Source organism: Carcharodon carcharias, chromosome 6 (genome assembly GCF_017639515.1).
Source record: "Carcharodon carcharias isolate sCarCar2 chromosome 6, sCarCar2.pri, whole genome shotgun sequence".
Taxonomy (NCBI): Eukaryota; Metazoa; Chordata; class Chondrichthyes; order Lamniformes; family Lamnidae; genus Carcharodon; species Carcharodon carcharias.
Genome location: NC_054472.1, coordinates 65,851,325 through 65,878,253, shown reverse-complemented (window position 1 = coordinate 65,878,253; position 26,929 = coordinate 65,851,325).

The window sequence follows — 26,929 nt, the reverse complement described above, 5'->3', positions numbered from 1 at the left end:
CCCTGACCATGCAGCGATTTTACGCAGGGGTGGGAAAGGCCTCGGACAGGAAGCCCAACTTTGCCCAAATTGAGGCCCTAATGTGGCCAATTATTGGCTACTTAAGGACCGTTGCCAGCCCTGCCTCAATGTTTTGGCTGGCGGGTGATTTACCTAGTGTGGGGAAAGCACGAGAACGAATAGGCTTAGATCCCGGATGGGAAGTGGGTGACGCCTCCATCAGGAGCCGCCTTCTGATTGCAGGCACCCCCTGCTTAAGGTCCAGTGGCCGCTGGATATTCCCCCAACCCCTGGCCTCTCCCCCAACACCCCAATCATCCCTTTGCACCTCCCCAGGCCTTCCCTACCCACCCTACCCTGGGAGCCCTTAATCTTACCTTGTCCTTTGGTCCCAGGACTTAGTCTCAGGCATGTTGAGGCACTTCCTCTTCAGTCCACTCCAGCTGTTGTTGGGCCAGCAGTTCTCAAAAGTGGGATGGACTTCCTCTCGAGTGAGGGGAGGAAGTCCTGCTTACAACCAATTGGTGCTCATTTGAGTGCGGAATAGCTGTGGGGCACTTGGAGTTGGTGGGGATGTGTTCCCTGCTGATTCTTCAGATCGTGGGAAGGGAGATCTGCCATCCGAAAAATTCAGGCCTGATTCCACGTGAACTGTTACTGGCCTTCTGTAAATTATCACATGACCAAGTTGCCTGGGAGATAAACAATAGAGAAAAATGTCAAATAATTTAATTATAGGAGTGTTTTTCTGGGTTCAAGCAAAAGAGGGAGTGAAAGAGAGAGAGAGATGGAGAGGGAGAGCAGTGGGGGGGTGGTGGTGGGGGGTGGGGGGGTGGTGGAGAGAGAGAGAGAGAGTTTTTGATACAACTCTAGAGAGTTAAAGAAAATTAGAAGCAGGAGAGTTCTGACCTGAGGTGGCTACACTTTAGATGCCAGAGACACCTCCCTGTTGAACAGGGAGTTTGCAACATTTGGATGGATGTGGGAGATGAAGTGACAACCCTACCAGAAGTAAATGGAGGGCCAAAGAAACCTCAGCCGAAATATGAATTATTGACATAGCACTCAGACCAAGTGTATAATATTCCAATTTCAATTGAAATTAATGGAATGAGGACAGAGCATATTCAGCAGTCATTTCCAACCGGGCAGTGAAGACAAAAAAAAATCTTCAATAAACACAGGCTGATGTTCAGATGTTGAAAATATTATTGACCTGAAAAGCATGCTAGAAATTGAGTTTTTTTTTCAAGTGTGTAAGATAATCCTTTGGATTGAATGACTATTATTTATAAGGGGAATTTCAGCAGCATTTTCTAGAGACATGAACTTCTACATAGATGAAACAAAGGTGTGACCCAGATAATTCAGTTCAAAGTATGGCGGACTCTTCTTTACATGATTTTGAAAGGTGGGATGTATAATTCCATCTATTGATCAATTGTCAAGTCTGCCATTGATGCATATTTCTATAATTATGTCTTAGGAAGTATAGGCAGGACACTCTTTCAGCCCCATCTCACGACGGCATCTCGCTGCACCATCCCCCCCCCCCCACCCCCCCCGCACACACACACACGCATACCTCACCAGCAAGTTAAAATTCAGATTATTGCTAACATCTGTAGTAGCAGCACATTTAGTACCAATGTAATCTATATATTCTACAGCAGTCTATGATTGTGCTTAACTCTTATGTCACTGAAAGTTTTGCAAGTTCAAATTCCTCTGCCAGTCTTGGGGAAGGTGCTGTCGTGAATACAAAGTAGGGAACACCTTTAGTCTTCCTATAATGAAATGTGTTGGGCTTGGTGCTGCCATCAGGCTCAGCTATTTGGAGTCCTGGCAGCCTAAAAATCATCAGGTAAGTGGGTGGAAACTGATTCATGCTCAAGTGCCACAGTGCCCTTTTTTTGCCAGGTTTTCCAACCAGCTTCCTCCTGCACCCCGACCCTGCAATATTGATTATTGGATTGCCGCCTGCTCAAAACTTAGTGGTAGGCAGGATGATTAAGCAACAAAAGCTCCAAATTTCCTATCATTCTGTTCTTCCATATGCCACTGGCACACTGGTAAATAATAGACAAGCCTAGCAAGCAAGATATACATTGCAGTACAGACTTTTGGAGGACACCAAACTTTGCACAAGATTTAAATTTCTTCAAATGTATTAATTTCATTACTATTTAATTTCTAGAAGAGTTTTATGTTAAAAGGGTATTTATTGTCTCTGTTTTTTTCAATTTTCAAATTAAAGGCAATGCAGACTGCAGCTTTTAATCCAGGGCTGAAGGAGTTTCAAGAGATCTCCACAACTTCTGAAAGCATTACTTCCAGAGGATGCCAGTGATGGTGACTTTCCTCCTGAGCAGTATTCTGCAATTGGCCTCCCTTGAGGAGAATCAAGATATGCCACGATTAGGATCCATCAGTGTCACAAAAGAATAATAAGCTGCCTATATGTTGTGAAAACATTTGCACCTTCCCCCCTACTCCTCCCCACCTCCCACCCTGTATAGACCCCTGAGGAACACCAGTTGTCACATCCATCCCTATTTTCTACCCCCTGCTTCCAAGCTAATTGCTGACAAATGCCACAAGGTTACCTACACCTCACATTTTTATCTCAGCTAATAACCACTTGTGGAAAGTCTTATCTAATACCTTCAGAAAGTCCATGGAGAAAACAATTAAAGAACATCTATAGGCACTCCCTTATCCACCACACTAGGGACAAAAAAAAAATCAGTTAGATTAGTTAGAGATTAACTACTCTTCACAAATCCAAGCTGGCTGTTTTTGATCAGCTCATAGTTGACATATGCTCAGCCACTTGGGCCAGAATGTTACGTTTGGCGTGCGGGCACGTGCCCAACACACTGTAATGTAAAATGATGCACGATGACGTAGGGCGTGTGTCCCGACATCATTGTGAACTCGGATGATATTTCGTTCGGCAGGCATGCGCCGGAGTCAGCTGTGTGCCCGTCGATAATTGAAAAGCCTATTAAGGGCATTAACAAAGTAATTAAGTTGAATATTATGCCAAGCGGCCTTTACATTTTTAGGAAACCTCATCCACAAGTGGGATAAGGATTCCTAAAGCTAATACAAATTAAACAAAAACTTTCCTTTCCCATTAAAAACATGTCCCATCTCATGTGACACAGTCACATGAGGCAACATGTTTCATTAAATTTTTTATGTCTTTAATATCTTTTTTTAAAGGCGCTTCAATCTCCCTGAGACAGTTCTGTGCATCAGGGAGATCGAAGCGCACCTCTGAGCGCCTGCGCAATCTGCACGCTAGACCCAATTCTCTTTCCTCCCTCTTCGTGCACAGCCAGCGCTCAGCACTGCTGCTTGCGATCCATGTAGGGTGGGCATTAATTGGCCCACCCACGTGAAATTACGGTGCAGAGCTGATTGCGGGCGGTGGTATGTTTCCAGACCACCTCCGCCTGCTCCCGCCGAGCTGCACACCAAATGTAAAATTCAGGCCTTGGTCCCTGACGATAGATTCCCGTAAACTGCAAACAACTGATGTTAACCAAACAGATCTGTAATTTTCTGTTACTCCCGTCAATTCTCTCTTAAGTAATGGAGTGTTATTAACAATTTGCCAATATGAATGCACAATTCCCAATTACAGAGAACTTTGGAAAATTATGATCAAAGCAATTATGATTTCCTCATCTATTTCTTTTAATACCTGATGGTAGAAAATATCAACCCCTGAGCCAGAATTTTACGTCTTGCAGGCAGGCAGGTGGCTGACCCAAACAGACGTGAACTAGCACAAACGACATCGAGCAAGCATCCCGATGTCATCCCACGTGTGAGCAATCTTCAGGTTGGCAGCACGTGCAAAAAAGACAATTGATCCTGATTTCACAATGCCTGTGCAATTTTGCATTTGTCGTATAGGCAAAACAGGCAGGTGGGTAGCCCACTTTTAATGAAACCTCATCCAAGGGTGGGAGAAAAAGGGTCAGCAGCATTGCCATTGTGAGTAGTGAGAAGTTTAGGAGATAGTTTGCTGCTGGTTGCTTATTTGAACTTCACAGCTTCACCTCTGTTCTGAGCTTCATTCTTAGCATTTCTAGGCTTCATTTCAGGACTCATTGGTGTCTCCAAGGTCCCCAGAGGATTATGACCGTGTGAATCCTTCCAGGCACCAGACAGCCTCGCGGAGGCTGAGCGTCAACTCGCAGACACTTCCTCCTACCTCTCCCTGGACCATGACCCCACCACTGAACATCAAGCCATTGTTTCCAGGACTGTCACTGACCTCATCTCCTCTGGGGATCTTCCTCCCACAGCTTCCAACCTGATAGTCGCCCAATCTCGGATGGCCCGCTTCTATCTCCTACCCAAAATCCACAACAGAACTGCCCCGGTAGACCGATCGTCTCAGCTTGCTCCTGCCCCACAGAACTCATTTCTCGTTAGCTTGACTCCCTTCTCTCTCCCCTTGTCCAGTCCCTTCCCACCTACATCCGTGATTTCTCTGACACCTTACGTCACATCAACAATTTCCATTTCCCTGGTCCCAAACGCTTCCTCTTCACCATGGACGTCAAATCCCTCTACACCTCCATCCCCCACCAGGATGGTCTGAGGGCCCTTAGCTTCTTCCTCGAACAGAGGCCCGAACAATCCCCATCTACCACTACACTCCTCCGTCTGGCTGAACTTGTTCTCACGCTGAACAATTTCTCCTTCAACTCCTCTCACTTCCTCCAAATAAAAGGTGTGGCTATGGTTACCCGCATGGGCCCCAGCTATGCCTGTCTCTTTATGGGGTATGTGGAACATTCCTTGTTCCAGTCCTACTCCGGCCCCCTTCCACAACTCTTTCTCCGGTACATCGATGATTACTTCGGTGCTGCTTCATGCTCTCGTCGGGACTTGGAAAAATTTATTAATTTTGCTTCCAATCTCCACCCCTCCATCATTTTCACGTGGTCCATCTCTGAAACTTCCCTTCCCTTCCCTTGCTTGACCTCTCTGTCTCAATCTCTGGTGATAGACTGTCCACCAATATCCATTACAAACCCACCGACTCCCACAGCTATCTCGACTACAGCTCCTCACACCCCGCTTCCTGTAAGGACTCCATCCCATTCTCTCAGTTCCTTCGCCTCCATCGCATCTGTTCCGATGATGCTACCTTCAAAAACAGTTCCTCTGACATGTCCTCCTTCTTCTTTAACCGAAGTTTTCCACCCACGGTCGTTGACAGGGCCCTCAACCGTGTCCGGCCCATCTCCTGCGCATCCGCCCTCACGCCTTCTCCTCCCTCCCAGAAACATGATAGGGTCCCCCTTGTCCTCACTTATCACCCCACCAGCCTCCGCATTCAAAGGATCATCCTCCGCCATTTCCGCCAACTCCAGCATGATGCCACCACAAAACACATCTTCCCTTCAACCCCCCTATCGGCATTCCGTAGGGATCCCTCCCTCCGGGACACCCTGGTCCACTCCTCCATCACCCCCTACTCCTCAACCCCCTCCTATGACACCACCCCATGCCCACGCAAAAGATGCAACACCTGCCCCTTCACTTCCTCTCTCCTCACCGTCCAAGGGCCCAAACACTCCTTTCAAGTGAAGCAGCATTTCACTTGCATTTCCCCCAACTTAGTCTACTGCATTCGTTGCTCCCAATGTGGTCTCCTCTACATTGGAGAGACCAAACGTAAACTGGGCGACCGCTTTGCAGAACACCTGCGGTCTGTCTGCAAGAATGACTCAAACCTCCCTGTTGCTTGCCATTTTAACACTCCACCCTGCTCTCTTGCCCACATGTCTGTCCTTGGCTTGCTGCATTGTTCCAGTGAAGCCCAACGCAAACTGGAGGAACAACACCTCATCTTCCGACTAGGCACTTTACAGCCTTCCGGACTGAATATTGAATTCAACAACTTTAGGTCTTGAGCTCCCTCCCCCATCCCCACCCCTTTTCTGCTTCCCCCTTCCTTTTGTTTTTTTCCAATAAATTATATAGATTTTTCTTTTCCCACCTATTTCCATTATTTTTAAATATTTTAAAATCTTTTATGCTCTCCCCACCCCCACTAGAGCTATACCTTGAGTGTCCTACCATCCATTCTTAATTAGCACATTCGTTTAGATAATATCACCAACTTTAACACCCATGTGTTCTTTTGTTCTATTGTTGGTGACATCTTTTGAGGATCTGCTTCTATCACTGCTTGTTTGTCCCTACAACCACACCCCCCACTCCACTTCTCTCTCTCTCCGCACCCCCCCCACCACGCCCCCCCCCCCCCCCCCCACCCCCAACCCCCACACACACCTTAAACCAGCTTATATTTCAACTCTTTCTTGGACTCGAACTCAAGTTCTGTCAAATGGTCATGAGGACTCGAAACGTCAACTCTTTTCTTCTCCGCTGATGCTGCCAGAACTGCTGAGTTTTTCAAGGTAATTCTGTTTTTGTTTTGGATTTCCAGCATCCGCAGTTTTTTTGTTTTTATTAGCCTTCTGTTAGCCTGGTAATGGGGATTGTGTTCTCCCTGATGGCACCTCCTGAGGAGCAAGAGAGGGGCAGAAAGGACAGGTGGACAGGTGTCCCTATGCAGCTTCCAGGGGAGCGACCTGTGGGAAGAGAGGCGCAGGCACAATGGGTGCAGGGCCAGCAGGTAGTCCAAGGCAGAAGAGGCCGCAGAAGATACCAATACCCTGCTGCCAGGGTTTACAGGCAGCAATGCAGCTGCCGAAGGAGTTTCCACCTCTCCAGGGAGACCGTGACCTCCATTTGTCCAGTGGCTCTGAAGGTCACAGTGGCCCTCAATTTCCATGCCTCTGGCTGTTTTCAAAGGTCAGTGGGGGATCTGTGTGGAGTGTCCCAATCAACTGTCCACAGTTATGTCAAGCTGGTGACAGAAGCTCTGTTCAGACAGGTAATGACATTTATTCATTTCTGTATGGATGAGGCCAGCCAGGCTGAGCAAGCCAGAGGGTTTGCAGCAATTGCTGGGTTCCCCCGCATCCAGGGTGCAATAGACTGCACACATGTGGCCATCAAACCACCAGTGGGTCAACTAGGGGCAGTTGTCAACAGGAAGGGCTTCCACTCTATGAACATCCAGATAGTTTGTGACCACAAGATGCAGATTCTGCAAGTCTGTGCAAGGTCCGTGGGCAGCTCCCATGATGCTTATATCCTCAGGTGCCGAGGCTATTCAGTGCTCCAGCCCAACTGAATGGACGGCTGCTGGGTGACAAGGGCTATTCATTGAAAAGATGGTTTATGACATCTCTCTGCCACCCAAGAACAGAGGCAGAGCAGCATTATAATAGAAGTCATGCCTCCAAAAAGGTGGTGATACAGAGGACCATAGGTCTCCCGAATATACACTTTCAGTGACTGGACTGTTTAGGGGGAGCATTACAATACCCTCCAGAGCGGGTATCACTGATCGTGGTTGTGTGCTGCATTCTCCACAACCTGCCACTGGTGACCCACTGGAGTAAGTGGATGTTGACGCAACTCCACAGGCCACAGATGATAAATTCAGTGCTGAGTCAGAAGAGGAGCCCAGTGAGGACGTGGAGGCAGACCTCTGGATCGTTCAGAGAGACAGGGACACAAGAGACACCTTGATCCAACGCTCCTTCAGCTTATGCCAAAGATGTGCTTCCGCCTCATGCCAGGGCTGCCACCTCCATCTCGAATGTCTGAAGTTAACCTTTCATTTGAACCCAAAGTCCACTCAGGACCTGTGCAATGAAGTTTAGAGCCACTCATGTCCAGCAGATACTGGTGTGCCCTGCATCTACAAAGCAAGTGCTGCATACTTAGGCCATTAAGACAAAAGCAACATTTATATCATGTTGGCATGCACATCAGATGAAAATAATGATATATGGTGTTAATGGTCACACCAGTAAACATATTAGCAAAACAAGGCAGAACAGAAGATCACTCGTGAACAGCCCCTCTTGTACTCACAGTGTCTTAAACTTATGTTTACGAGTGTTGCATCTTGTTGCCCCCACCTCGCTGGCAGTGGAATTGGAGACAGCCTGCTCACTCTGCTGTCTTGTTGGCCTTGATGACCTTGGCAGTTGTCCTCTGGCCAGTGCAGCCTGTGCTGGCCCCACCTGAGAGGGAGCAACCAGTGCCATGGCTGGCATCTCCCCAGTTGCCACAGCCTGATCAGATGCCAGGGTCACTGGCGGAGGGGTGATGGAGCTGCTGCCATCATCCAGAGTGCCGAGAGACGAGCCTGCAGAGATGACAAGCAGCTCGTGCACCAACATAAGGCCGTTCTGGACCATTAAAGGATGGGCACCTAGCTGGGATAGTGGGTACCTCATCCATTAACCACACTGACACTGACCTCCTGAGGCCATTGCCCATATGAGGACTTGCAGGTCCGAGCACAATGCCAGGAATCTCTGATTCTGCCCCTGGAGCTGCCTCTCCATGAGAGTCGCCACTCTCTCAATGGAGGAGGCAGTGCGTTCGGCCATGACAGACACAGTGCTCACGCTCCACATGGACTCCTCCATAACAGAGACCATGACATGCATACCCTCATGGGTCTGCCAGATCCTCCCACACATCCCATTGGACATCTGCAACCTAATGGACAAATCCAGAGATTCATCAAATGCCTTCTAATCAGCATCATCCTGGTCTCCAGCAGTCCCCCACATTGGGACAGCTTGCATGGCACATTGAGTTGTGGCACTTGACCAGCAAGGCACTCAAGCCAAGTAGCCAGGGCTCATCCCCTTGGCTAGAGCCAGTGTCAGTGACAGTTGGCACTCAGACTCTAACACCCCTGAGCTCCACGGGCCAACCTGTAACACTTCTCCACACCAATCCATGCCACCGACCCGTGCAGATTGTTGAACTTTTTGTGGCACTGCATCCATCTGCCCCGCACAACATTGTGGCCATTGACATCAGCTGCCACCTTTTCCCAAGCTTTTCTGATTAGGTGAGGCAGCCGTCTCCTGCCATCCCTGGGCAGGATAGTATCCCGCCTGACACTGACCTCCTCCACAATTTCCTCGAGACACTTGTCCGAGAAATAGGGGGACTGAGTGCCCACCCAACTTGCCCTCCTGTCTGACATCTCTAGCCACTGGTGAGGCCATTGTTTGAATGAAATGGTTTCCTGGACAGACTCCAAAGATTCTTCCCTGGCAGCCTTCAGGGAGCTGCCTCTGCTGGTTTTAAAGCACCCACCAGGTCACCATTGGACCCGGCACCCAACAGGCTCCCACTCCTGTATGGCCCTTCCTGATCATTGAGAAGACCCGTTTCACAGTGGTTGGACCTTAATTGGCCATCCAGTGTGAAATTGCGTTTGCAGTGCGACCGCAGTTAGGAGCCGGGTCCACGTCCACTTCTGCTTCCGCTGTCTAGGCGCGCACGTCAAGGGTGACATTGAGGCCCTGGTGATTTGGTTATCTTCAGTCCTATTGGCCAGGATTTTCCCCGCGGCGATTTGGCGGCGGGGCCCACTTGCCGATGGGAAAATGACACGGGATGGCGTCAGAAGGAACCCCCGACGTCATCCCGGTCCCTTTAAATATTCACAAAGACAAGCGGACAGCAAAATCAGCTGTCCGCCCGCTGACCTGTCTGTGGCCAATTAAGGCCATTGACAGGATAATTAACATTATTAAACACCCTACCCGGCCAACCTTAAGGCTGGCGGGCAGGCCAGGAGCCCCAGAGAGCTGCAGATTATTCATGAAACTTCATCCACTGGCGGGATGAAGTTTCGTGTCCGATTTTTAAAAATTTAATACATTTTGTGTGTTTATTATTAACATGTCCCATCTCATGTGAAATTGTCACATGAGGGTGACATGTTAATAATTTTAATATTTATCTATTTTTAGAGTTTACTTACCTGTCATGAAGGGAGCAATGCCCTCTTTCGTGCATGCGCAAAAGAGCTCACTTTGACAGATGGGGATTCCCTCCACCCCTCGCACAGGAAGCGCATAGCGCTTCGCATCAGGGATGCCGCTGGGTGGGCCTTAATTGGCCCGCCCACTCAAAATGGCGGCAGGCCCAGTTTCGGCGGCGGGGTTCAGCTGCCCACCCGCCGCCGAGTTGGTGGGGCCCGTCCGCCAGCCAAGGGCTAAATTCTGCCCATTATTTTTCTCCCATTGTAATTTTAAAAATTGATATTAAACCCAATAATTTTTAGCTTTAATATTCTGCTGACATTTTCCCCTCTTCCTGTACTGTGAAAATGGATACAAATGTATTCATTTAACAAGTCTGTCTTTTCTGAATGGTTTATTTGCCTCAGCTGTGTATTTCTTTAATGGGCCCACACTTACCATTAGTTCTTTCTTTCACTTAATATATTTATATAATATTTACTTTTGTTTTGATATCCCTTTCAAGTATTTTAATGCTCCTATTTTTTTCAATGCTCTTATGACTTCCTTTTATGTGCTGTTTTGTTTGTTTTATAGATTTCCTAGTCTGTTTTCATTTTTCTTTGCATTTTGTGTAAGCCTCTCCTTTAGGATCCTACTTAATTTGTGGACCACGGTTACTTAACTACAAGTGGAGGTTTTGGCTTCTAGAAGGGCATACTGTTTTTATACTGTACCAAATGGTTCCCTGAATTTTTCCCACTGCTTGTCTGTAGGTTGACCTGTTCAGACTAGATTACTAAAGATCATTTATTTCTCATCCCTCCAAAGTTACCTATTTAAATTTCAAATACTCTCTCTCAAATCTAACATCAAATTCAATCATATTATCTTCATTTTTCATAATATGCTCTCTTACTCTTAGATTGTTAAAAAAGTAATAGTTTGTCAACCATTCACTAAATCTAGGAAGGTTCTAAGACATATTAGAAGTGAAATTGGGCTATTTCGTGCCTATTTTTAGGCACTAAGTCAGCTCCTAAAGCATGGAAAATGTGTCCATGATGGATGTGCACACTTCCAATGGGGAATGTGCAGGACGCTATTTTCCTAAAGGGATTTGTGCATACATACCTCTAACGTCTGCCAGCACCATAAAGAGCAGGCAGATTGCAATCTCAATCAGTTCCTCAATACTGACTAGGTGGCAACGCTGCCATTTATAAACTAGCACAGTTAATCATGACGTTAAATGAAATGAAGGAATGCACATCCTACCCCCACCCCCTGCACATCCCTCCCCCTCACCTGATCATGAACTACTTACAGGTTGGTTGCTGAATTATTGCTTATGTCCGTTGATGCAATTGTACTTGTTTTCGAAACCTCCATATTCTTTGAAGTTTGAATAGTCTACAGGCACTGAAATACTTTATTTATTGGTTTAAAAATTTATGTAGCAACAAGTTGCTTCCAGGCAAGTTGCTTTCAATTGCTTCCTGGTAGCATTTCCTGTGTATGCCTGGGGAAATGTCAAGATGCCACACAGAGCAGTGCAAGATGCTAGATGAGGGCAGAGGAGTGGGGGATGGTTCTCAGCAGATGACCATATCCACCAAGTGTCTTTCAGATGCAATTCATTTACCTCAACTTCGAGAGGACCAATTGATGCATGAGACGTCTTTGCTTAAGAAAAGAGGTTGTGACCGAAACTTGCTAACCCATTTGTGGCCACAAATGCAAACTCAAATAGGTGAGGACAGTATTGCCTATGGCTGTCAAGGAGACTGTGATCCTTAACTTCCACATATCTGGTTCCTTCCCCAGACTGCTGTTGGACACAGAGGAAATGGCCCAGATTTTCATCCCCTGGCTGGATTTGCAGAGTTGGGAGATTTCCCGGCAGGTCCGCCTGAGAATCAGATTTTTGGTCAGGGTAGCAGGGGCAGAGCGGGTGTGCGCAGTGGTGCGGCCTGAAACAGGAGTCTGGGCGGGCAACCCTGGAATGAATGTGTAGGCTGGGCACAAGGCCTGCCTCTGTGCTCGGGCACTGTGTTTAAGTAAATAAAAATATTAGTAAAAAAAATTCCTCCAGCTCTTACTCATCCCAACACACTCCCTATGCCCCATGTAACCTATATCAACCCATGCCCCCCACCTACCCCCATGGGTCCATACGCCCGATACCAATTTAGTGCCCCTGTACCCATGATTGTTGCCCCAAACCCCTATGCTAACTTAGTGCCAACTCGTGCCAACCCATGTCACCATCCACCACCCTTTCCCCTTACCCCCTCCATGCCAACTCACATGGCATCCTTAGATAGTTCCTTGACAGTTTTGACACTTGCTAGGTAACTTTGGCAGCTTGGACAGGTTTGACACTTCCTGAGTAGCTTTGACAAGTTTGACAGCTAGACAGCCCCTTAACACTTCCTTGACAGCTGGGGCAGTTCTTCGACAGCTGGGGCAGTTATTTTATGATTTGACAGTTCCAATGAGTTTGTGCATAGAAAACCCATAATCATGTTTAATTTTATCAATCTCGAAGGGTGCCTTACCTCTCCCAAAGGGTGTCTTAGTTCTCCCAAAGGGTGCATTACCTCTCCCAAAGGTGTTCTGGGACCCTATCCACAGGGCTCCTTTACCTCTCCAAAGGGACATCCTGGCTATTCATAAGAATCCAATAAATTCAGACCTGATCTTACATGTTCTAATCTCTGGGTTCCACACTCCGGTTCTTCCAAAATGCCACTTCAGTGGAGGCAGTTGGTTATTTAAATGGCCAGCTGCCTCCACAAATCGCATATGCATGAACCCGGCATGACTCCAGTTCTGCCCCCATGAAGATGGGAAATGCCGGGTTCGGGGAGGGACTTAGAATTTTCAACCATTTCTCGGATTTTTTCTACAATGGAAAGCTTCTCCATCATGGTGGAAATTCAGCCAACATTTTGCAGTTTGCAGCACACTGCTGCATAAAGGAGTAAACTGGGGCTCTTTATGTGCAAAAATACTCCCTCAATGTGCAGCTGGTGTGCAACCATAGGTATCTCATCTCGCAGATGAATGCCCCTTATCCTGGCTGTAGTCACAAATGCTTTGTTCTCTGGCAGTCCTCTGTGCCAGCTGTATTTGACCCATAACATAGCAAGTCAAAAGTTGGCAACTGCACAACAGGGGTTATCCAATCATAACGCGACTCTTGATTCCAGTAAGGAACCCATGCTCTTGGGCAGAGCAGGCCTACAATGAGAACCATGCTGTCACAAGAACAGACTGTCACAAGACTCTGGAGGAGTCTTTTTGTACTCAGCTGACTGAGTGTCAAGATTTGTAGTAGTATATTGCATGACCTGGCTATTGTGAAGGAATAGCTCATGCCACAACCTACTAAGTGAGAAGCAGCGGAGCAGGAGCATGAAGATGAAGAGCAAGTGCAGGAGCAATTGGAGGAAGTAGGTTAATTGCAACTGGGAGTGGAAGAAGATGAAGAGACAGACAGGCTACAAGGTAGACAATCCATTTCTGCCTGATTTCTATGGTATCAAATAATTCATGAGCGATATGTGGACCCTCAGCCACACGACCCTGTCTACTAATAGTCTCATGCTCCTCTCCTTTCATCTATCACTGACCATTGTGCTCTTTACAAAAAGAGATAAAATGAAAACAATAGAAGCTTCACATTCTGATACAATTTTGAAAATTCAATCATGAATTAATGCATACAAAAATAAACTAATCACCCTTGTATGTTTTCCTTGGGCCTGCCTTCCATGTTCCTTTGTCTCTCTTAGCTTTCCTACAAGTGCTTCTCAAGTGGTTACAACATAAGTCATGGAAGATCGCTGATCTTTAATTGGGGAGACATCAGATGGCCTTGTAGGATGACCTCAAATAGCTCAGGGACAAGTGGATCTGTCTTCAGGCTATACCATTGCAGCTTGAACTGTAATAGTCTGGGCTGATTGGCTGACTGGCAACAGAGAAGGCACTGATGGAGTGGCAGTGGTGGGAGCACAAATGCTGTTGTCTGTAGAGAGGAAAGCAGGTTCGTATTCCATGGAAGCGCTACCATTCCCCCAGGGCGACATCTCAGCAGTCTATTGATCGGGTGGAGAACAGATTGATTGTCGACAGTCATTCAGCAAGAATGCATTCAACTTTAAAAGCTAACAGCAAAAGTTAATGTGTGAGGTCTTGGCTCAGCAAGAAACAGGAGAAGTATTTTAAAAGTGACAAATATTCTGAGGATTCAGACATCAGTCACTTGGGGGTCGAGTACTATAGCTGGTCCTTCAACAAGAATGCATCTAACTTAAAAGAAGCCAACATGTAAAAGCCCAAACAATGGTAATGCAAAAACAAAAATCTGTTTGGTAATAGACAATTGTCAGAAATTGGCCAAACATTGACTCCCAGCATTCCACAGAACATTGAAAACCTTACATTGACGCAATGGCTGGAATTTTCCATCCCCCCAGTGGTGGGTTCACCCACAGCAGGGCCAGTGAGCCATTGAAATCTCCGGTCATGTCGATGGGAACGGAAGCTCCTGCCAGCATCTGGGGCTGGAAAATTCTGGCCAATGAGTGACTTTTTCAATATCTTAGTCAAGAGACAACTAACAAAAACATCAGACCACACAATAGGTAGGTGTCTATCCAGGTAATAATTTATCTCAACCGTTGAACTCCTGTGGCCAAAACTATAGAACTGGAAACAATATCTACAGGTTCTCAAGCTTTAGGGAGCCATTGGCCTGAATTTTCCCATTGACGATTTGGGGGCGGGGCCTGCTCGCCGACAGGAAAATGACGCGAGATGACGTCAACGTCACCCCAATCCCTTTAAATTTTTAAGAAGGTGGGTAGACAGCGAAATCAGCTGTTCGCCCGCCGACCTGTCAATGGCCAATTGCAGCCATTGACAGGCTAATTAAGATAATTAAAGACCTGCCTGTCCAAGCTTAAGGCTGGCGGGCAGGCCAGGAGACCCAGTGGGCTTCAGATAATACATGAAACCTCATCTACTGACGGGATGAGATTTCATGTCCGTTTTTAAAAACTTTAATCCATTTTATGTGATATTTATTAACATGTCCCATCTTGTGTGACATTGTTACGTGAGGGGGACATGTTAATAATTTTTTAATTTTTCTATTTTTAAAGTTTTCTGAACTGTCAGTAATGTCCCTGAGGCAGCACTTTGTCTCAGAGGGCAGTGCGTTCTTTCACACGCACTTTGACAGCTGGGGATTCCCTCCCCCCTCTGCACATAGCGTTTCTTGTTGGGCAGGTCACTTGATGGGCCTTAATTGGCCCACCCACTTAAAATGGTGGCGAGTCCCATTTCGGTGGTGGGGTCGGCTGTCCACCCACCGCCGAGCCGGTGGGGCCCGCAAGCCCACCAAAGGCAAAATTCTGCCCACTATGTCTGAATGTCTCCCGCATTCCTTGCAAATGTTAATCCCAGATTTTGATTAGAGTGAAACCTAGCTGATATCAAAACCAAACTTCTTCTGTCCAGGACAAAGCAACCCGCTTGATTGGCACCACATCCACAAGCATTCACTCCTTCCACCACCAACGCACAGTAGCAGCAGTGTGTACCATCTACAAGAAACACTGCAGGAATTCACCAAGGCTCCTTGGACAGCACCTTCCAAACCCACGACCATTACCATCTAGAAGGACAAGGGCAGCAGATAGATAGGGACACTGCCACCTGGAAGTTTCCCTCCAAGTCACTCACCATCCTGACTTGGAAATATATCGCCGCTCCTTCACTGTCACTGGGTCAAAATCCTGGAACGCCTTTCCTAACAGCACTGTGGGCGTACCTATACCACATGGATTGCAGTGGTTCAAGAAGGCAGCTCACCACTACTTTCTCAAGGGCAACTAGGGATGGGCAATAAATGGTGGCCCAGCCAGCGAAGCCCACATCTCATGGATGAATTTTAAAAAAGATATGAAAACCAGAACCTTGCCTATCAAAACCACTTACACATGTGAATGGACTATTCATGAACCAGGGTATGAGATTGTTACAATATGTAAGAAAACACAGATTTGGGGAGAGGTTTACGGCAATCATTATCATGGATGTGATTTTTTTTTGGTAGTTTTAAGGAACGTGTTTAGCAATAGAAGTAGTAGATAGCAGTAACAGCAGGAGCAGACAACAGTAAAGGCGGCAACAAACAGGTAGTGGCAGCATTGCACAGCATACAGCATCTCAGAAATAAATTTAACAAGGGGTTAGATGAACTAAAATGAATAAAATAAATAAAAGGAACAGCAGGAACTTCTCTGAAGCAGCAATTCTTCAGAAGTAGCAATTCGGGGGGTAACAGCATAAATAGTTTGGAAGTTATGGGAACCGTGTTTGTGAGTTTGCTACTGATTTAATTTAAAAAGGGAGCTGGGTATTGACATTTGTAAATTAACAATAGGCAACAGCATTTGTAAGTACTGATCTAACTTAAGGAGGGCAGGGTGCTGAAATTTGTAAATCTATCAGTGTTATAATAAGCTATTAAAAAGAACAGTTGTGAGTCTTGACCATTTTCTTCACTCGGACTTGTTCAGGCCGAACCTTAGTTAGATGTATGAAGTGTGGGTTCATCTACCTACATGATGGGATGCTGTGCCACGTAGACGCCCCTTTGAAAGGTGATATCTAGGGTCATGATGGCAGTAGTCTGAGCTTCTACAGCAGCACTCAGGCCTTGGGAAGCTGGTTGTGCAGCAATGGAAGTTGTGGCATCAGCCATCGGATGCTGCATCATGGTGGATTCCACAATTGTGCAGATTGAGCTGACCACATGCGTTCCAAGTTGGAAAGGATGGGCAAACTCTGCACAAAGCCCTATGCCAATTGCTACTAGACTCTTTGAAATGCTCCTTTTTATTGAGAACAAACTTTCCAATGCACCGAGCATTTGGTTACGTACACACAACTTCCGTAGAAAAGCAAAATACTGTGAATGCTGGAAATCTGAAATCAAAACAAAAAATGCTGGAAATACTCAGCAAGTCAGGCAGCATCTGTGGAGCAAAATAGAATGAACATTTCAGGTCAGGTCATCAGAACTGAAGAAAGATTTAAATGTAGGAGGTTTTAAGCCTGTGGAAAGTGGGGGGGGGTGGGGTGCAGGAATAGCAAAAGGGAAGCTCTCTGATAGGTTGGAAGGCAGGAGAGATTAAATAACAAAAGATTTCATGATGCAATGGCCAAAGAGAATGGCAATAGCTACAGTAAAGAAACAAGCGTCTTGTCCAAATGAGACATGAATGACAACATAGCAACCATCTGAATGCAACATGAAGGGAAAGAAAGAAACAAGACAAGACCAACACAGCAAACCAAAAAGAAAGTGAAAAAAAACACATAAAACAAGATTAAGGCATAATAATAATGTTGAACCCAGTGTTGAGTCAAGAAGGCTGTTGAGTGCTGAGCCAAAAGATAAGGTCCTGATCCTTGAACATGCTTTGAACTTCACTGCAACACTGTAGCAGGCTGAGGACAGCAAAGTCAGTGTGGGAACAAGGTGGAGAATTAAAATGACAAGCCTACAGAAGCTTGGGGTCATGATTGCATGACAAATGGAGGTGTTCTGCAAAATAGTCACCCAGTCTATGTTTGGTCTCCCCAATGCAGAGGAGGCTACATCATGAACAGCAAATAAAGTATATTAAGCATTGCTGAAAAAATACATTTTGTTGAAGCTTTTCATCTTGCACTCATCAGGACAACCACAAGAATACCAACGTAAGGGGAAGCAACAATTTTATACTGTATGAGAAGGGATTGTTGATTGGTTGGCAAGTGGACACTGATTGGTAGAGACATTGCCATGGAAAATGCACCAGTTAATGGTGACTGACAGTTAACTGCCAAACATTGCTTGAAATTTTAAACCAGGCAAAGTGATTCTGATTGGCCAAGGCATTGTCCTGAGAAATGAACCAGCATAAGTTGTTACCAAGTGTGGCAGCCACTCATCACTCTAAACTCACACACTCAAGCCCATCACACATTCACTGGCATCTCACTCACTGCCAGCTCAAGAGACATCCCTTCCCATTCCCACACACATACCCTCACATGTCCATCTGGCCTCATCTGCTCTAGAGTCTGCCTCCTCTGCCCTCACCATCTTGAGGCCACTTGCACAGATCAACATGTGCCCCCACACACACCCTGGGATACTCTCCTTCTCCAGTGCAGCTCTTGTCCTGCAGCCTCTTCCCTTGTCTGAGGCCACTTCTCCTCCTTCCCCAAGCAAGCCCTTGCCCTGTAGCCATTGAAAAGCCACCCACATATGGCTGATCTAGTAGGTAGAGAACTACCCGTGAGCCCCCCTAAAAGTGATGTGGTGCTGTCTGTGAAGCCTGGTGCTGATGACTGTGAGTGCTGACTGAAGCAAGATAGGCAAACAAACAAAGCAAAGTGCGGCCGGCCTGCCAAGTGCATGCCTTATATGTACTGTTGTGCAATACATGGCGTGTTTTCGCACCGACGTGGGTTGACGATCCAGCAGTTGATTGGGGGTTGCGGGGGGTGAGTCTGGCGGGCTGGCTTTATAATGATATGCTGATGTATTACAATGAGCTTCCCGACATTCGATGGCGGGGAACGCAGCTAGACATCGGTGGGTGTGTTGGACGATTGCAAACTGGTTTCATGGCATCGTGAAACCTATTTTTGGCCTTTTTACCATATTGTCCACTCATGCCACAGAACATGCCCAATGCTGGTGGGCTCAGAAAATCCCAGCCTAAGTAAAGCATTGTTACACTTGGAAGGAGTGCAGTTATGATCCCTGGCTGAGGTTACCACTGGGCAAGTCTAATCCCAGGGTGCAACCCAGCATGATAGACCCGAACTTTTATTTGTTTGCTTAGATATATAGAGAACAGTTACTGAACAGTCACTGGAGTCAGCTAATGAATTTTTAACAAAAGCATAAAACATTTATTAAACAAAAAAAGATGAATTCTATCACAATACTCCTTCACCCACACTTATACCTTGATAGATATATGCACATTTATAAGGATAATCCAAGTTACAAAACCTAGCTTATACTCTAATGTTCACAGTAAGCACAGTCCATGTAAACCAATAGGCAACCGCACTCAGTCACACCATACCCTGAAACCAAGTGACAGATGCCACCCCAGACAGATGCTATGGATCTCTCCTCAACTCCCCCTCCCAGCCGCTTCTTACACCATGAGTCAACCAGTCTCCCTGAAGTCCATCTTTCACACAAGGGTTTCCAAACTCCACTTTCCAAGAACTTACCTCGAAATCTTCTCCCAAACCAATGCTTTCTCCCAGATGCCTTCCACAAGAGTTCACCTCCAGGCTTTTAAACTCTCCTTTTGATGTCCCACTCCCCTTGGTCACCACATTCAAGCCTCCTTCCGTGCACTTTCTCTCACCGACTCTGCTATCAACAGTGCACCACTGCTTCACATGCCCATAGCAAAGAGATACAGACCTTCAGTTGTCTCTTTGGGCCTTCTGGCATCTTGTAAGGTGTACTCACTGTAAATCTGCTTTCTGCAGCTTTTGTCTCTTTAAACCTTGGAGGCTTTCTCTCTGCCCTTCACTCTTAACTTCAATTAACAGGATCTTTATCAGGCTTCTGCCCTTCCCTTTGACTAGAAGGTCTTCTTGGGACTTGCTCCTGTTCCACTCCCTGGATTTTGGGTCTTATCTTTAGCTTGAGACTTGCTATCTGTCCCCCTTTGATCCAATCTCTCCTGGCAATTGTCTTAAATATCAACTGATATCAAAAAGCTTCCAAATCAAACTGCTGTTTCTAGTTCCTTCTGTGGGAGGGCCCACCCTCTCTGGATCCCTGTTGCTAGGCAACAGCCCAGTTTCTCTACTCTTGCTTGTTTAACTTAGATGCAACAGTGATAAAACTCTCATCAGAAGTGCAGGCACCTTTTAAAGTGAAACTAAAGCCCAATTTGCCCTTTTCTTAACACACAAATACAGAAATATAAATCAAACTTAAACATTAAAGCTAAAACTCTTTCCTATTAGCCACAAATATCAATATAACGCAATTAAACTATCTCTATTTCCTAACAGTGCTTGGAGAATTAGATCGAGAAGGAAGGGAGTGAAAGGTATTGCATCTCCTCCAATTGCATGGAAAGATGCTATAGGAAAGGCAGGGTCTGTTGGAGGTGATTAAGGGATGGACTAGGGCATCATGGAGGGAATGGTCCCTAAGGAATGTGGCAAGGGGTGGGGGGTGAGTGCAGGAGATGATGTGTTTGGTGGTTGCATCATGCTGGAGCTGGCAGCAATGCTGGCGGATTATCTGTTGAATATGGAAGCTGGTGGGGTGGACAGTGAGGGCAAGGGGAACCCTATCATGGTTCTGAGAGGGAGGGGAAGGGGTGAGGGCAAAAGTGCAGGAAATGGATTGGACAGGATGGTGGGCCCTGTCAACCATGCTGGATAGAAATCCTCGGTTGAGGATAAAGGAAGACGTGTCAGAAGTTCTGATGTGGAAAGTTGCATCATCAGAACTGTTGTGGCAGAGACAGAGAAACAGGGAGAATGTAATGGAATCCTTACAGGAAACAGAGTGTGAGGAAGTATAGTCAGGATAGCTGTGGGTGTCTGTGGATTTGTAGTGAATATTATTTGATAACTAAGGTAGAGACACTGAAGTCCAGGAAGGGAAGGGATGAGTCAGAGATGGAGCAGGTGAAGATGAGGGAAGGGTGGAATTGGAAACAAGGAAATGTTCCAATTCAGGGTGAGGACAGGAAGCAGAACTGAGACAGTCATCAATGTGCTGGAAAAGGAGATGAGGGAGGGGGCCTGGGTAGGACTGGAATTTGGAATATTCCACATATTCCTCAAAAAGGCCAGCATATCTTGGACTGATGCAGGTAGCATAGCAACACCTATTATTTGGAGGAAGTGAGTTGAGTTGAAGAAGTAGTTGCTCAGAGTGAGAGTAAGCTCAGCCTGGCGGAGGATGGAGACTGATTGGGTCTCCATTGAGGGAAAAACAGAGAGCTCTGAGACTGTCCTCATGGAGGATGGAGGTGTAGAGGGATGGATGTCAATATTGAAGAGGAGGTGCTAAGGGCCATGGAACTGAAAACTGTTGAAATGATGGGGGGCATTGAAGAATCACAGGTGTAGGTAAAGATCTGAGATAGGAATGTGTGCAGTGGGGCAGGAACAGTCTGAAACAATAGGTAGATCATGATAGTTTTGTTTATGGATTTTGGGAAAGAGACAAATGCAGGCTGCTCGGAATTGGGGGATTATAAAGTTGGAGGCAGCAGGAGGGAAGATCTCCAGAGGGCAGGAGATCAATGATTGTCCTGGACACATTGGCTTGATGTTCAGTAGCGGGGTCATGGTCCAAGGTGAAGTAGGAGGAAGTTTTGGAGTGTTGGCATTCAGTCTCGGCAATACGCCAGACACCAACGGCGCTACCCTTGTCACCAGGTTTGATGATCATGTTAGGATGGAACCTGAGAGCCAGTTCACTTTCCAAGGGCTAGCAGGGGCTGAAGGTTTTTCTGAAGCCCCAGGGAACAAATTTGCTGGTTGCCAGTTTGAGAATTTGAGTAAAGCGGTTGTAGTTTTTGGTGGAGGGTAGGAATTGGTTAATGGTGGTTTCTAAGTATCAGCTGAAAGCATCCCCATTGCCCTTCTGCAGATTCCAGCCTTGGTTTGACTTTGAGTTTATGGATGGTAGTTCATAGCTGATGTGAGTGAGGATTAGGCAATGTGAGGAGTAGGGGAAGTGTGTAGCACTTATCAGGAGCACATCAACAGCCTGACTGGGTCGTGAAGCAATGATCAGGTGAGTGGCACTGTTTCCACATGGTGGAATGGAACATGCCAGGCTGCTTTGCATCATACACAAGTTTTATTTCATGCACGGAGGTCCAGTCTGACAGTTCTTCCCTCCAAGTGTTGTTGTTTATATACCCCCACTTGTGATGTTGGCTGTTGAAATAGCCACTGTGGATGGTTCGGTGTGGTGCAGGCTGTATTACCATGTTGGGCCACTGGTCATTTGGTGGCTTGTAGACATATATGATGGTCAACTTACATAAATTGATGGAGATGGAGTAGGGGTCATCTGACTTGAGATCTTCTGTGTCTTTCATGAGGATTTTTTTGATGTATCTGGTTAAGCTGTCTATATTGTTAGCCCTGCTTCCAATGGGTTGGTACCTGGGAATATGGACTAGATGGTTGGAATGGTCCACGAGGTGGGTTTCCTGCAGGGTGAGTACATCTACATTCTTGTCAGAGAGTTCTTTTGCAAATAGTTCATGTTCTATCCAGGATAGACCTTCAGCGTTAAGCTGGTATATTTTTGTTGCTAGCACTGTTTCTTGGCTTTGTCCCAGAGAGAATCCATTTTCCAGTGAGTTTTTGATGCTTGGACTGGGACCCCGGTGGCTGGTGTTTGGTTGCCTTTTGACAGCCTTAGTTCATAACTTTACAGGTTGGAAAAAACTTTCTTAACAGGAGGACAACCCTTCCATAGCTACCTAGCCATGATCGTGGAGGGACAACTCCTCCAGAGATCAGCCAATGGTAGCAGCTGTGGCCTGGTACACATGATGGGAGGGGTCTGATGGGGATTAATCACATCCCACCCTTTCCACATCTTTCCCAATGTGAGCTCGCCATGATAGCATTGGAAATTCCAGTCAGTGCAGGGACTGCACCTTTATCGGCCCTGTAATTGGTCCTTATTGCCCTCAAATTGCTATCTGCCACTTGGGCAGCCAATCCGACCCCGATTTGGCCTCTCCAAAAAATGGCAAAACTGACATTGCGTTCAAGACAACATCACGGTCATCTTAAATGTTCATTACTGCCTAAAGCATCTGAGGAAAATCGTCCACAAAATCATTACTATATCCACATTGTTCCTGCCACTACTTCGCTGATCCCTGTATTTATGCATTCCCCTCCCACACTGCACCCACACCCCTCCTATACATTCTCACTCTCAGGAGGTCTGTTGACAACTCCTGCCAGCTCTTTTGCTGCTTCTTTCTACTCAAACTGTTTCTGCTGCTTGGCCACCCCTACTGAAATCTTTTCTTTTCACTGTTTTTGATTAGTTGTTATGTAGTTTTGTTTTGTTTTCCATTGCTATGACTCTGTTCCCCAGTAGTATTTTTGGCCTGATTTCCAGCCACCTACACAAATCTCAGATAGTTGTTGCATATTGCAATCCCTGGAGAAAGTTACATGTAATACATCTTTGAGTTAATGAAATGTCACAAGTGTGATTCCAGAACAGCACTCACAGTGTACTTTGCTCCCTCAATGTCAGCATGTGTGTAGAACACATTCTGTTGTTAATTTCAAACTTTTCCTTATGCTATTGGACTGTGTTAGCTACATTTCAAAGTGTGAGGCCATAGTGTTTTCCTTTTCTATTCATGCTGCACCTGTCTGATGGTGATTCAAATATGTTTAGGTATAGTAATTAACCATAGCTCTTGAGTGACCATAGGCATCTTTCTCTGTTACAGAGAGACAAGTGGCTACGTAGCTTGAGAAGCACCAATCTGCAAACATGGAGGAAGGCAAGGAGGGAGGGCTCCCATGATCTACCACAGCCAAATTGCAGGATTGAACCCATGCCTTGGGCATCATTCTGCACCACACTCTAGCCAGCTAACCAATTGAGTTAACTGACCCCTCAAATATTGTTACTGGGAGGGATAAGTATTTTCTGATGCTTGATGCCACACTATCATTATGAAGTATATCAGTACTGTTACATTGGCTCTGAGTGAAGGAGATTTGAGAGTGACTTACCTAAGGCATAAACTATATCATAGTCCACTGCTGTAAACAAAAGGTATGTCATACAAATTAAAATGTAACTGTTACTTCGAGTTACAGGCTACTTCGTACACCTACAGGCAATATACTCTGCTTATAAAGTCAGTTAACTGATGTAACTTTTGGCTGAAGGAAGAATAAAGTTTCTTTAAATTTATAATAGAAATCTTATCAATATGTTTGTTATTTACCAAAATGGCTGAGCAATGCAATTATCTGCGTTAACATATTCAGACATAACTCCGAGCACTCCTTCACAATCTACATCAACACAGCATCCATCAACTTTTCTGTCCTGTCAAAGTCACATTCCTTTCTTCTCAATCATGTGAAAGTATGCAAATTCTCAGGATTTCCTTTTTTATGTATTCATGCAGCCTTGCAACCTTTATCTACAATGCTCAGTTAAAAGTGGGATAGATATCAAACCTTTGTTTGAAGCTGCAGAATATGTTTATCATTTTGTTATTATCTGATCAACTTTATGAACTGCTTCTCATGTAAGAGTAAACTGTTCGTTTTCAGTCAGAGGTTACATTTATCCCTTATTTCTTTGAATCAGTCTTTTAATGCCTCACAAACTGATATTGTATAAAGTCACAGTAAGTGACTTTTCAAGAAATGTTCTTCATTATGACAAAAATAAATTATGGAGCATTGCACCATTCATAGTTGCAAATAAAAATGTTAAATAATATGGATTACTTTTTTTGCTGAAATGAAAAATTGAGCAATTGAGAAACTATTTCAGAGCTCAAGTTCTTCGGGGAATAGACAACTTACATAAAATATTCAAAATGATTGAGAAAGCAGGAAAAAAGGATACTTAGAGCACAACTATACAGAAAGCACCCTTTCATAGGCTTTGCACAATTTATTTCAAGACCTGTGAAATATTCAAAAAAATTTGGCTTCAATGATGGTTCAGAAAACATATATGTCAGGTAGCTGAGCTATATAAAACAGGATTTGATCCTAGATTTGTGCTGATTTAGGCTATCTGCCTCTTCCCAGAGATTATAGCCTGCAACAGCTTTTTTTTTAAGTCAAACCCTCTAAACTCAGATTTTAGCCTTGTAGATTAGAATCAATCTAATATTACAATTTACATTATTCAGCATTGTCCATAGAATGTACTTTCTGGTGATTGTCCTGTGAATGTATGAAAAGAGCCTGTTGAGTTAAGCTATGATAGGTGGAAATAGAAATAGCTGCAGCATCTAGATTCAAAAGCAAAATATTGCAGATGTTGGAAATCCGAAATAAAAACAGAAAATGCTGAAAATGCTCAACAGGTATGGAAGCATCTGTGGCGAGGGAAGCAGGTTTAACATGTCTACTTGATGACCTATTTTGATGAAGAGATGGATAGATAGGTTAGATAGAAACAAACTGTTTCCAAAAGTTCAGGGACAAAGATATAAAATTGAACTTAAGATAGCACACATCTTTTTGCACAGAGGGGATTGTGGAATTGTGGAATGCACTTCTGGAATTAATGATTGCAGCAGAAACCATGACAACTTTGGTGAATGGATTAGATAAATGGTTGAAGGAAAGGTGAAATAAAAGGAATTCATGCATAGCAGAGTCACAAGGGATTAGGATTACATGCCTTGTGGGAGTAAAAAACCAACACAGGTATAGTTGGACCAAGTGGCATGTTTCTCTGTTATAATTCCCATACACTTCTATGTAATAAACGGACATTATTATGTCAAATTTGTAGTTTAATTGATTCTTTTTTACTTTTTAATTTTATTGGAAAGAACATTATGGTGACCTTTATTTCTGAATTTCTAATATGTTCCCCAACTAAGTGAAGCTGTGTGACAGGAACTCTAAATCTGAAACACTGAAAGTTTCCCACTACATTTTATAAAGCGCCTGACCATCTATGTCTAGGAATTTCCTCCTAATCTTCACTCTCATCCTTAATTGGATATTCATCAGTCCCTATTTAAAAGATTTATTTAATCAAACCTTGAATTGTTTGATGGAAAGAAGGGTGCAAAGAATCCCCTGCCATTCCAGAACACTGGTGGCATAACTTCAGCAGCGTTATGCTAGAAGGACTGGAGCCTAGGCCGGAACACAGGTGTGTTGAGTCCCAACCTTATGTTGTGGATTCAAGAATGATTTGCCTTTGTTTTTCCCAAACAAGTGAATTAAAGTGCTGCTTCAATCCTTGTACTGTCCAGAGCCTGAACATAGAAAGGAACCAAAAAAATAACATATTTTTCCTCAATTTTTTGGATGCAGGTGTCCAACCATAGGTGAGCCTTAGGTGAGTAATAAACAGTCAATGAAGGATGCTAAAAATAAAAGAAAAAACACTTAAAAAAAAATCTTTATAAGTCCAGCCACTGTGTTAATGTGGTGAACTTGTATGGTGAAATTAGTCATGCATCCAACAAAGGAAGTCTCATCCTGCCAGTACAGGATCATTCATGTGGCAAAGCTGACTTAAAGTGGGGGCTGAACATGTTTGAATATGTAATGCTGAAGAAATAAACATGTATTGCAAGCCAGATTTTTCTTTATATTTGCATCACAGCCATTGCTGTGATGATTCACATGGTGTGCTCCATTATTAAGGTATAGAAATTGCAGGAAATTATGGCATGAGTGAATTATGCCATTACGTGCACCACCTACAGAGTGGTACTGCAGGGCTCAGTATGTTTGGTACAATCAGAGGAGTCACAGTTTGCTGCATAAATTAAGAAATGACTGTGTTGTTCTTATTTGGTTTTATTTATTGTTATTAAGTGGCACTGTTCTGACAGGGTCATTGGTGCAAAATGCAAAACAAGAATGAAATATATGTATAGTGGGATTGGGTTGTCAGTTCCTAGCCTTAAATTACCATCATAATATGACTTTTTAATGTGTGATTCGGATAGTTAATCCTATACATTTTGACTGTCGTCAGAAGTGATTACAATGTGTGCCTTGCACCTTATTAAAATGTAAGTAGTAAATCAAAAATAGCATGGGGATTACAGACTGCTTGAGTAATTGAAGGCTAAAAGCCTCTGGTTTTCATGTTTTTACAACTTCAATGGGAAGGAGAGTGGTCACTGAATCATCTAATGAATGAAACAGGCAGACATAAACAGTCCATAAGACGAATTAGCTGTCTATAATTAGAATTTCTG